Genomic DNA, 12,882 nt, shown 5'->3' on the forward strand with positions numbered 1-12,882 from the left:
GACACCCACCCCTTCCTCCCAAGTTAACTGCAGCCAAAGCGAGCTAGTGGGGGTATTTAGACACTCGCAACCAGTGGGGTAAAAAGAGCAACCAAGAAAGTGGCAGCCTGCACGGCCACAGATGTGCTGGAAGAGCTAGAAGCTCTACCCATGGAGAAACTCTTGGAGAACCTTGCTAAGCCTAACAGGGGACAGGTACTTCTGCCCAACCTGGCAGCCACAAAGTGAACTCATTTAGGTAAAGATAACCACATGCACCTAACCAGCCTGCACCAGCCTGACATTTCTTCCTCCTAAGTAAAAACGAATGGATGGATTGAACTTAGAGTCTCAGCTCAGTTTTCTATTTTGACCACCTACACCCCAAGATACTCTTTTAAAAAGTGTTGTTTTCAGATCCCTTTAAAGTTCATAAAGGGCCTGTTCATTTTCATTCAAATGTTTTATTACATAAATGTTACTGTTTTCTTTTGATTTATGCTCCCACTACACTGCACCTCTACAAACAACAATGCCACGGACTGTCAGTTGCTTTTACATGCTGTGAACATGAGTAGGTTTGATCAGAGTTTCAATTATCAAAGAAAAGACAAACTGAGCAAAAAGAAGGAAAAAAAAGACCAACTTCTTCCCAACTGACAAGAAAAATACTCGTCATGTTTTCATAATAAAGGATCAGGCTCCCCATTTATGACAGCTTGGACCAATAATGTATGTTACATTGATGCTACTGTAGAGACAGGGTCAACATCTCTATTTAAATATAATTAATATACAAAACACAATAAAAGTTATACATGAATTATTCATTATTTTTACTATTGATAAAATTCATGTATACTAATCAAAGTTATACATGAGTAACGACATTATTAATAATGATTAATAATAATAATTCTAATGCCAACATGATGACTGTTCATAGCTCCTGCTTTGAAATACTGAACTTAAACATTGACCTGATGAAAGATCACAATTCACAGTGGCCCACTGTCAGAATCATTCTGAATATAAACTCATCGAGTTAATCTGAACCTTTCTCAAATGTGCTGTGAATAAATGCTGCTGCAAGCCACTGTGGGAAAGCTGTGTTATTATCATGGAAACATCTGTGACACATTCACAGAGGACGAGGACACAAAGGGACGACACGCAGAGGCTGTGTTAAAGTCAAAAATCCAAATCTTTAGTCCTAAACAGGCAGTGGTTACAAACAGGAAGACGAGCAGTCCATTAAACAGTCTACAGGGTCAAACATACAGAGAATTCAAACAGCTATTAAAAACAAATAACTGGACACTGAAAAACTTCAGTGATGTGTGAGGCACCAAAGGGAAGCAGCTGAGTATATTCAATGAATTATCTTCAAATACAAAGACAGAAACTCCTACAGGCAGCACGCAAACTGAGCAGGATACACAAAGATCAGAGATTACAAAATAAATCAGAAAAGGATTTCAAACTTACTGAGAGCAAGGCCTCTGTTACAAATCTGTCTAATAGAAAAACATGCTGTACAGATACAATACGGTCAGTGTTCATGGTCATTTAAAAACTGGCTCTACCTGAACCACTTCAATATTTTATGAAGTCATTGAGTCGACGTTTTCTACAGTTTGTTTCCTTCATTGCAGTTAGAGTGCGGCTGGTAAGGATGAAAACACACACAGAGCGTAAATTGTCTTTGTTAGTAACAAACGTCAGCAAAGAAAAGACAAAACACACAAACACTCTCATGATATTCATGAATCATTAGAAAGCATCCAAACATTCTGCTCGTGGACTTTTACAGTCTTATTTGCACTCGCTCATCTTCATAATCATCCTGATCAATACATGACAGGCGAGGCTTTGAGGTAGGCGGGGCTCTCTGCTGATGTCAGCATGAAAGGCAGGACCAGCGTCTGCCACATGTTGGTGAAACATCACAGTACACTGGCGTGGTTTCCTTTCCAGATGTTGGACGTTTGACACTTCAACGTTGAAACAGTGAACTAAATATCTGAAATCTTTCCTTCCTTAAAAGTTATAATCCTACTTAAGTTATAGTGCAAACGCTTAAGCAACAAATATACTTGATGCTAATTAATTAATATTTCCCTTTGATGTTGCAACTATGCGGTCACTTCTGTCTTTAAACAAAATAATATTTTCCAGTTACAGAAATCATAAAGTCCAAACTAAAGTGCTACTGTTGCTATATGCATTTTATATAAATCATCGATGATGGTACTGACATGAAGGAAGAGAAAGTTACAGGTTGCATCCTTTGACTTTGTCTCCGTGCCTTTGGGTGATTTTCAGAAGGACAGATGTTTCTGTTCAATTCTTAAATCAATTTTTTCAAACACAAACACTATTTTAAAGCTTCTAGAGAGTAAAATATTAATGATAATTATAATAACAATAATAAAAACAAAAGCTCTCAGATCCATCAAACCAAGCAGCAGAAAGAACAATAACTGAAGAGAAAACTTTAACCTTGTAGACTTCATTATGTTCCAGCTGCTCTACAGACGCTGTGACCTCGAACTTAAGCAGGTCGTAAAGTATGTGCAGCTCAATAACTTCATAATCAGACCCTGTGGTATTTAGGCAGCAGAACAACTAAGAATAACAACTACAAATAATGTTTTTAGGTTTCTGTTGTACTGCAAGGTTCTGTACAGGAGAACCAAACCAAGAGCAAATATTACGTCTCATTTACACCTGAGCACGAAGAGCCATCAACATTTAGCAAATTGAATCATCTTTGTTTAGATGCAAGAAGAATCATATAGAAATGAAAAAGTAGAAATAGAAATCCAGAGCAAAGATATCCTCTAATTCAGCATAGCACATGTGCAGCTGCTGCGATTCACGTAAGCATTCGGCTCGTCGCTGTTGCAGATTTTTCTCTCGCTGTACTGGCTCACAGCGCTGCAAACACAAAAATAAATATCCCCAAAGGTGTGAAAGGAAGCTAATTAGTAAGAGTATTGTTACTCTCCGCAGGAGTAGTCCAGCAGTAGAAATCAGTCCAATAACAAGGTGTGTAACATCTAGCAGGGTGACAGAAAAACCCAGGGTAACTTCTAAGGACCTCAACGTCTCTCTCACATTGTGTTTTTTAAACATGCTTCCATTTGTCACTTCAGTCTTTACTCTGAAATACAGGAAGAGAAATCATGGCTGAAACAATTTCTCATGAAACCAGGGGTGTGGTCCAACAGTCAGTTTGGTGAGGAAGGTTCCTAACTGAGAGAAGTGACCCAGAAGTATCTGTGTAGCAGCCACAATGAATCAAGATCATGAGCTTTATTAACTGATCAAAGTCTCTTCTTTCATCTTCTGTATCATTCAGTTTGCATTGGTAATGCCCATTATTGTAATGCTTTTTTAAGACCAGCAAAACTTTATTTCACTTTGGGTTAGCTGGGATAAGTGATGGATGGAGGGAATTTTACTTCAGCCACAGAAATCCTAAACAGGAAGGAGGAGCAGAGTTACAGTGGATCACTATCCAGCAGGGAAACAAGGTTTATTTCAATTTCTTGGCCATGAGTGAGATTTACTGAGTGGGCAAATTAGGGAGACGACACCATCAGATCCCGAGCCCTCCATGTGTTAATCAAGAGACGGCTGCTGTGCTACATCCATAAATAATGAATAAATTAGGAGCTAAAGCTGAAAGGACAGTTTATTTGTACCATTTTCACGTGAACACATTCAAGAACATCACAGATGAAGAAACATTAAAAACTTCCACACTACATAAAGCAAGAAAAATGGTTTTTCTTTCAGGTGGTTTCAGAAAAACAGAAACATCAAACATCTCCAAGACTCTCTTTGAAAGAACTAAAAACCTTTGTTCTCATGGTCCAATCATGAGTGAACTCCCCGATGAAGCCTTGTGTGCTAAAACATGTCAGAGTTTTAAAGGTTAAACATGAGTTTCCAAAACGTTTTGCTGGAGAACAATGAACTATTTGACTGAGTTTCAATCATTTACAGACAAGCAAAACCAGGACAGAGAAAAAAGGACAAAACTGACTCAGTAAAAAACAGAAAAGAAGATCCCATGTAGATCTGTATTATGTAGAAGTTCAGCCCAACAACCAGTTCAGTTCAACACAAGTTTAAATGATTCTATCTGAACTCTGTGGAGCCTGATCTCAAGCTTTTTGAGTCTGACACAGAAACCAGAGGATCTTTCTGTGTCTTCAGATTCACTGTGATCCAGTGATGGGAGTGATTTCAGCCCTGAGTGATCGCGCTGATGTTTGCACAGAGCAGACAATGAGGTGAATGTTTGGGCACATTGGTAACAGTGAAACAGTTTATTAGTAACGTGGGATCGTTTGTGTGCAGAGTATGAACTGAGATTCCTGAAGCTCTTGTCACACTGGTCACAGCTGTAGTTTCCTTCCATGTGTGCACGTTCATGAATGTTACGATTACCTGACCGTGAGACGCTTCTCTCACAGTGTCTGCACTTGTGTGGTTTCTCTCCTGTGTGGACTCTTTTGTGTGATTTAAGGTCCCTTGCAGTGGTGAAGGATGACCCACACTGATCACAGAGGTGCTTTTTAACCCCACTGTGAATCAGTTCATGTTGTTTTAACTCACTTGGTGTGGTGAAGCTTCTCCCACATTCTTTGCAGTATTTCAGTTTGTCTCCAGTGTGTCTACGTTGATGTACTTTTAGGGTCTTTTGCTGACTGAAAGTTTTTCCACAGAGGTCACAATGAAAGTCTTTCCCACCACCACAGTGATGACAGGGTTGAGAACTGGATCCATCTGTGTCGCTCTGCTTCTAAACAAAGACACAAAGACAGTGTAAGTCAGTCCTTCAACATTTGTATCTTGAACGTCGCCTGAAATAAAGAGCATCTCTGCAGACGTCCAACTACATTTGACTGTTTCAGTTAACACACTCAGTTTACTGGGCTGCAATAACTACAATACTACCACCATAATACTACAGTAATACTAAAATCATAACTGACATGAAAATCTGAATAATCACTCAGAGCTGCTTTTCCATGCAGTAGAATTGCTAACATGCTAACACAGGTTAATGAGCAGAGTTGTTCCAAACAGTCAGGCTAAAATGACAAGATAACAATATAAATACATACCTCACAGTAGCTGCACTTGTAGAGTCTCTTTCTGGTGTGGATCTGTTGGTGTCGTCTCAGGTGATGTGGAGCTTTAAAAGTCTTCTCACACAGGTCACATCGATAAGGTCTCTCCTCAGTGTGGGTAAACATGTGTTGTTGTAAGTGTGTGTGAGTTATAAACTGTTTGCCACACTGTTCACAGCAGTACACATCATGTCTGGTGTGAATGCGTAGGTGTTTATTTCGGCTCTCTCTCTGGCTGAAAGTTTTTCCACAGATGTCACAGCTGTATGGCTTAATTCCAGAGTGGGTAACTAGATGCTTCTGTGAGCTGCTACTGCGAGTAAAAGCTCTGCCACACTGATCACAGCTGTACGCTTTAACTCCACTGTGGATGAGTTGGTGTGTTTTTAGGGAACGCTTCAAGGAAAAAGACTTCCCACACAAGTCACAGCTGAACGGTCTCTCTCCAGTGTGGATGACCTGATGCTGTTTTAGTGAAGCCTTCAGAGTAAACTCCATCCCACACTTGTCACAGCTGTATGCCTTAATTCCAGAGTGGGTAACTAGATGCCTCTGTAAGCTGCTACTGTGAGTAAAAGCTCTGCCACACTGATCACAGCTGTATGCCTTAATTCCAGAGTGGGTAACTAGATGACTCTGTAAGTGGCTACTGCGAGTAAAAGCTCTGCCACACTGATCACAGCTGTATGCCTTAATTCCAGAGTGGGTAACTAGATGACTCTGTAAGTGGCTACTGCGAGTAAAAGCTCTGCCACACTGATCACAGCTGTATGCCTTAATTCCAGAGTGGGTAACTAGATGCCTCTGTAAGCAGCTACTGTGAGTAAAAGCTCTGCCACACTGATCACAGCTGTACGCTTTAACTCCACTGTGGATGAGTTGGTGTTTTTTTAGGGAACCCTTCAAGGAAAAAGACTTTCCACACAAGTCACAGCTGAACGGTCTCTCTCCAGTGTGGATGACCTGATGCTGTTTTAGTGAAGCCTTCAGAGTAAACTCCATCCCACACTCGTCACAGCTGTATGGCTTAATTCCAGAGTGGCTAACTAGCTCTTGACCATCCCTTAAAATTTATACCCATCCTTTGCCCTTCATACCCAAAATGGTCCCCTGACAAAAGGTGATATAGCAATATCATATATGAATTTTTTCTGATTTTTTTCACATCAGATCTTTTAAACAACTTCAGACCTAACCACAGATATAAAGTTTTTCATTATTTTTTAAATATTTTTTTAGGTTTTTATGGCTTTGTTGTCATAAAAAACCCTGTTTTTTTGGGGTGAAAAACCCATAATATGCAATATTTTCAAAAAATGACTTGCAAATGGAAGTATTTGGCATTAGGTTATTACAGCCTTGAATAGGCAAATAATTCATAACAACATTGATTTGAATGCATTATTATTTTTGGAGTAATAAGAGTTTTTAAAATTTACACCCATGCTTTACCCTTCGTACCCACACGGGTCCCCTGACAAAAGGTGATATAGCAATATCATATATGATTTTTTTTTCTTTTTGTTTCACATCAGATCTTTTAAACAACTTCAGACCTAACCACAGATATAAAGTTTTTCATTATTTTTTAAATATTTTTTAGGTTTTTATGGCTTTATTGTCATAAAAAAAACCCTGTTTTTTGGGGGGGAAAAAACCCATAATATGCAATATTTTCAAAAAATTAGTTGCAAATGGAAATATTTGGCATGAGGTTATTACAGCCTTGAATAGGTAAATAATTCATAACAACATTGATTTGAATGCATTATTATTTTTGGAACAATAACACTTTATTGCAAAAAAACAAACTGAACTGACCTGAACAAACTCAACAACAAACTATACAAAGATGTAATTTACATTATCATACATAGCATGAACCATAAGATGGTTAGATTTTGCAGACAGGACATATCTTATATATATCTTTGTAGCAGTTACATTAATAATGTGCTGTTTGCACAATGAGCACTGCTTCCGCTTTTTGGAACGCTGCGCTTTCTCAGCAAAAGCCTCCCCTAAATTGACCGTGTGCTTTGTGTTGTGCATGCGCGCATCTGTTCATTTCGTGGCATCTGTGCAGAAATGACTAGTAAGACAAGGCTGCAAACTATTCTCACAGACTTCAAAGGTGCACCTGAATTAAAAAATGATCATCCTCTATCTTATTGGATAGACGATGATCTTTTTCTGTCTCTCCCTCCTGTTCCATTCCTGTGCCACTGGGAAACTGAACTGACCTTAACAAACTCAACAACAAACTGAACAAAGATGTAATTTACATTTTATAGCACGAACCTCTAGATGGATGGATGTTGCAGACAGGACATATCCTAACTTTTGCAGCTGTTACGATAATAATGCGCTGTTTGCAGGATGATCACTGCTTCCAAGCTCCCCTAAATTGACCGTGCGCTTCGTCTTGTGCGTGCGCGCATCTGTGCATTTCGTGGCGTCTGTGCAGAAATGACTAGTAAGACCAGGCTGCAAACTATTCCCACAGACTTCAAATGTGCACTTGAATCCAAGAAGATAGAAAAGGATCTCTCTCTGTCTCTCCCCCAGCTCTGCTGACTTGCCACTGGGAGAGTAACGACTGCCCCTCCCCCCTCTGCTCAGCAAACAGGTGGCTGTTTTTGCACCCCTCCCCCCTCTGCTCAACAAACACGTGGCTGCTTTTACACCCCTCCCTTCTCTGCACACGAGCCTTGTTTTTGCCCTCAGCCAAGTGAGGAAAAATAACATTGACAGAGGTTCAAAGAAAAGAGAAAAAAAACGGAGCAGGCTGCCGTTGTTCACTTCAAGGAGGCGGCTCTACGGGCCGTTTTGTTTGTGACCGACACACACACACACAGTATATATATATTCTCAATCACATTCACACCACTCTCTTATATCAGTTCCACTACATCAAGACTATTTTATGGTGGTCAGCTGTTTTATTGCCATGCATTTTGCAAGGTAAGATAACCATGTCCTGCATTCAAAACCACTGAAAATGTCTATGGTGGTGCTGTGCCTAATATTGTGCTCATTGGATCCAAAACATATTTTTCCTTTATTTTGAAGGCAGAGGCTTAGATCCATTAGGTATTCACGAGAAAAAAATTATCACATGTCAGGATTACAGTATATCGAAAATATGTGATTATAATGGGAGTCAATGGGGCCCAAAATGGTACAAGGGCAAAGGGAGGGGGTAAATATGTGAATCTCCTTTACTATACACCACACCATAGAGGGGATCATTGAATTTTAAAAATAATCCTAAAATTCACATCCTGGGCAAGTATCATGCAACTGGTCTTTAAAATGACTGATATATTTAAAATCGAAAATCCAAAAGTACCCAAAATGGTCCCGTTTTTTGCTAGGGTAGCACGAGGGCTAGATGACTCTGTAAGCTGCTACTGCGAGTAAAAGCTCTGCCACACTGATCACAGCTGTACGCTTTAACTCCACTGTGGATGAGTTGGTGCTGTTTTAGTTTAGCCCTCACAGTAAAACCCTTCCCACACTCGTCACAGGTGTGTTTTTTCTCTCCCTTTCTTCTGTGAGGTTTGTCGGCCTCCTGAGAGCGCTGACTTCTGGCTCCATGTTGGTCCTGCAGTGACAGAGATACAAACAGAGGCAGTGAGTGAAATGCAGTCGTGGAACAAACTCAACCTTCAAACTCCATTAACACTAGTTTTAAACCTGAAGGTGGAGCGTGGCACCAAACACCTTAAAGGTCTCTTATCCCCACCTGCTGGTAGTTCTAACACATTACATCCAACCTGCTGTTAAAGATAATTCATGACTGTTCAAACACTAAAATCATGCCCATCCCTCCTGATTGTACACACACACACACACACACACACACACACACACACACACACACACACACACACATTATTTTATAATTTAGATTATTTTGTTGTTTCCAATTACATATTTCTATAATTTGTATAGATTTATACATCAGAATCAGAATCAGAATCAGAATCGTGTTTATTGGCCAAGTATATGTGCAGACACATACAGGGAATTTGGTTCCGGTAGATGGTGGCTCTCAAGCACAGCAATGTAAATCTCACACACACACACACACACACACACACACACACACACACACACACACACACACACACACAGTGTCTATATATATACACATTACATACATACACAAAGCTGTGTAAACCAACTATAAATAACGAATCTAAACTTATATACATAAATACAGAAATGAATGAGGTGGAATGAATACTACAGAATGTACATAAGGTGCAGTTGCAGTCTGGCAGTGGGAGCAGTGTGACAGGTCAACTGTTAAGAAGGGAGATGGCGAGGGGAAAGAAACTGTTCCTGTGTCGGGTGGTCCTGGTCTGCAGGCTTCTGTACCGTCTGCCAGAGGGCAGCAGATCAAAAAGTCTGTGTGCAGGGTGTGAGGGGTCTGCGATGATTTTCCCTGCCCGTTTCCTGGTTCTTGAGAGGTACAGATCCTGGATGGAGGGCAGGGGGCGCCGATGATCCTTTCTGCTGCCCGTACAGTCCGCTGCAGTCTGCTCCTGTCCTGTTTAGTGGCTGCTCCATACCAGACTGTGATGGAGGAGCACAGGACAGACTCAATGACCGCAGTGTAGAACTGGATCAGCAGCTCCTGTGGAAGACTGTACTTCCCCAGTTGTCTCAGGAAGTACATCCTCTGCTGGGTCTTTTTGAGGATGGAGTTGATGTTGGTCTCCCACTTCAGGTCCTGGGAGATGGTTGTACCCAGGAACTTGAAGGTCTTCACAGTTGACACAGGGCTGTCTGATATGGTGAGGGGGAGCAGAGTTGAGGGATGTCTCCTGAAGTCCACTGTCATCTCTACAGTTTTAAGAGTGTTCAGCTCCAGATTGTGCTGACTGCACCAGAGTACCAGCCGCTCAACTTCCTGCCGGTATGCAGACTCATCACCATCTTAAATGAGGCCAATGACAGTGGTGTCATCTGCAAACTTTAGGAGTTTGACAGCCGAGTTCTTGGAGGTGCAGTCGTTAGTGTAGAGGGAGAACAGTAGTGGTGAGAGGACACATCCTTGAGGGGCACCAATACTGAGGGACCGGGTTTCAGAGGTGATCTCCCCCAGCCTCACTTGTTGCTTTCTGTCTGTCAGGAAGCTGGTGATCCACTGACAGGTAGCTGGTGACACGCTGAGCTGGGAGAGTTTGGAGGAGAGAAGTTCAGGCACAATAGTGTTAAAAACCGAACTAAAGTCCACAAACAGGACCCTGGCATAAGTTCCCGGGCGGTCAAGGTGTTGCAGGATGTAATGCAGCCCCATGTTCACTGCATCATCCACCGACCTGTTTGCCCGGTAGGCAAACTGCAGATGGTCCAGCGGGTGGCCTGTAATGTCTTTCAGATGGGCTAACACCAGTCGTTCGAAGGATTTCATGACCACAGACGTCAAGGCGACAGGTCTGTAGTCATTCAGTCCTGTGATGGTGGGTTTCTTGGGAACAGGGATGATGGTGGAGCGTTTGAAGCAGGAGGGAACTTCACACAGCTCCAGGGATCTGTTGAAGATGCGAGTAAAGATGGGAGCCAGCTGTTCAGCACAGGTTTTGAGGCAGGAGGGTGAGACGCCATCTGGTCCGGGGGCTTTCCTGGGCTTCTGTTTCTGGAATAGTCGGCTCACATCCTGAGTGTGTATTCTTAGTTTCAGGGAGGAGGAAAGGGGGGTGAGAGGTGTGGTGGAGGTCGTTGAGTCTGGATTGGAGAGGGTGGTGGTGGTCGTTGAGTCTGGATTGGGGAAGGTGGGGGTGGTCGTTGAGTCTTGATTGGGGAGGGGCAGGGTGAAGGGGGGAGAGGTGGAAGGTGTGTTGGGGGTCAATGTCTGAAGCAATGTCCCTGGGGAGGGGAGGGTGGGGCGTGGGAGTCTGTCCGTCTCAAACTTTCAGTAGAAAGTGTTTAACTCGTTGGCCAGGTCTTTGTTTGCTTCAATAGTGGGTGGGGGGCGTCTGTAGCTGGTGATTTCCTGCAGGCCCCTCCACACTGACGCAGGGTCGTTGGCTGAGAGCCGTTCTTCCAGCTTCTGGGAGTAGATGCTTTTAGCTGCTTTGATCTCCTTGGTCAGTGTGTTCCTGGCTTGCTTGTACAGGGCCCTGTCACCACTTCTGTAGGCGTCCTCCTTGGCCTTACGAAGATGTTGGAGTTTAGGAGTGAACCATGGTTTATTGTTGTTGTATGTGCAAAAGGTCTTTGTTGGCACACACACGTCTTCACAGAAACTGATGTATAATGTCACAGTGTCCGTGAGCTCATCTAGGTTGTCAGATGCAACTTGAAAAACAGTCCAATCAGTGGAGTCAAAACAGTCCTGCAGTTCCTGCTTTGCTGCGTTAGTCCACTTCTTCACAGTTTTGACTACAGGCTTGGCACGTTTGAGTTTTTGCCTATAAACTGGAATAAGATGGACCATGCAGTGATCAGAATGTCCCAAAGCTGCCCGGGGCACAGAGCGATAGGCATCTTTTAGAGTGGTGTAGCAGTGATCCAGTATGATGTTGTCCCTGGTGGGGCAGTCTATATGCTGTCTGTATTTAGGGAGTTCGTAGTTTAGGTTTGCTCTGTTAAAATCCCCAAGAATAATTGTAAAGGAATCCGGGAATTTCCTCTCCAGGGTAGTAATCTGGTCAGCCAGCTCGCACAGTGCGTTGTTCGCGTTGGCCTGTGGAGGGATGTAAACTCCGACCAGCATGAAGGAAGAAAACTCCCGCGGTGAATAAAAAGGTTTACAGTTGATGAAAAAACTTTCCAAGTGTGGGCTGCAGTGTTTCTGTAACACTGTGACATCAGTACACCAACCTTCATTAATGTAGAAGCAGACTCCACCACCCTTTGTTTTCATAATTATTCAGTGATAATAAATCCTATGTTTGTTTATTCTAAAGGAACCCCGTTAGCTTCCACAACAGATGTTGCTCGTCTTCCGTCAAATACTCACATAAAATATTCCACAATAAAGTGGATTCAAGATATCCACATAATTTCACTCTTACATCCACAGTGAGGTTTCACAATTGTTCAAATATAAGCAATCAATAATAATAATAATAATAATATCAATAACATTGAGGCACATTACACAAATTTCAAAAACAAATCATGTCTTACAATATTTACAACAACTAAAAGCTTTGTAAATCGGCTTTTAAGTGTTCATTGAAGTTTTAAATAATTCTCTAATTTTTTAAGGCAACTTATTCCACTTAAAAGTTGCTCTAAATGTAACAGTTTTACAAAACGTTACTTTTAACTCGAGCATTTACTAAGTTGCAGCTTGTTGAAAACTGTGTAATATGATGATGTATTTCATCTGGATACTGCAGCTGCGCAGAATAAATGTGGTGTGTTTAACAGAATTGCTTTCTTTAGAACTACAAGTAAGCCATAGAATATTTTAGCCTGTACAGGAAGCCAAGAAAGGTTATTATGCATTTTATCAATATTAGTATAGTATGAACATCTTCACACTAATCTGGACGCCTTATTCTGGACTAACTGAAGTCTGTTAAGATCTGTCTTATTAGCTGCTGACCAAATGATTGAACAATACTCCAGATGAGACATTACTAGTGCATTAATGACATCTTTCATAATGAAGAAGTGATACACAAAGAGCATTTCATAGCCATAGCTATGCCTTGTCGGCAGAGTTATGTGACATTAGTGATGTTTGTACTTTCAGCGTTAACTTGGTTTTAAAGCCTTTAAAATATACGCC

At 41.6% G+C, this 12,882-nt stretch overlaps 1 long non-coding RNA gene and 1 pseudogene across 1 annotated transcript; both read right to left on the minus strand.

Moving 5' to 3' along the window:
* Positions 1 to 2,911: 2,911 nt before the first annotated feature.
* On the minus strand, positions 2,912 to 11,987 carry LOC146557361 (uncharacterized; annotated as a pseudogene).
* Positions 4,692 to 5,341, minus strand: LOC146557362 (uncharacterized). The gene is made up of 2 exons (XR_014889047.1): positions 5,121 to 5,341; positions 4,692 to 4,795 (listed from the first exon to the last, which is right to left on the minus strand). It is a non-coding gene; the product is annotated as an uncharacterized LOC146557362 (long non-coding RNA).
* Positions 11,988 to 12,882: the final 895 nt, after the last annotated feature.

This window comes from Mchenga conophoros, linkage group LG16 (genome assembly GCF_057382185.1).
Source record: "Mchenga conophoros isolate Kocher_MC1m ecotype Shallow Benthic linkage group LG16, M_conophoros_male_GT1.1, whole genome shotgun sequence".
Taxonomy (NCBI): Eukaryota; Metazoa; Chordata; class Actinopteri; order Cichliformes; family Cichlidae; genus Mchenga; species Mchenga conophoros.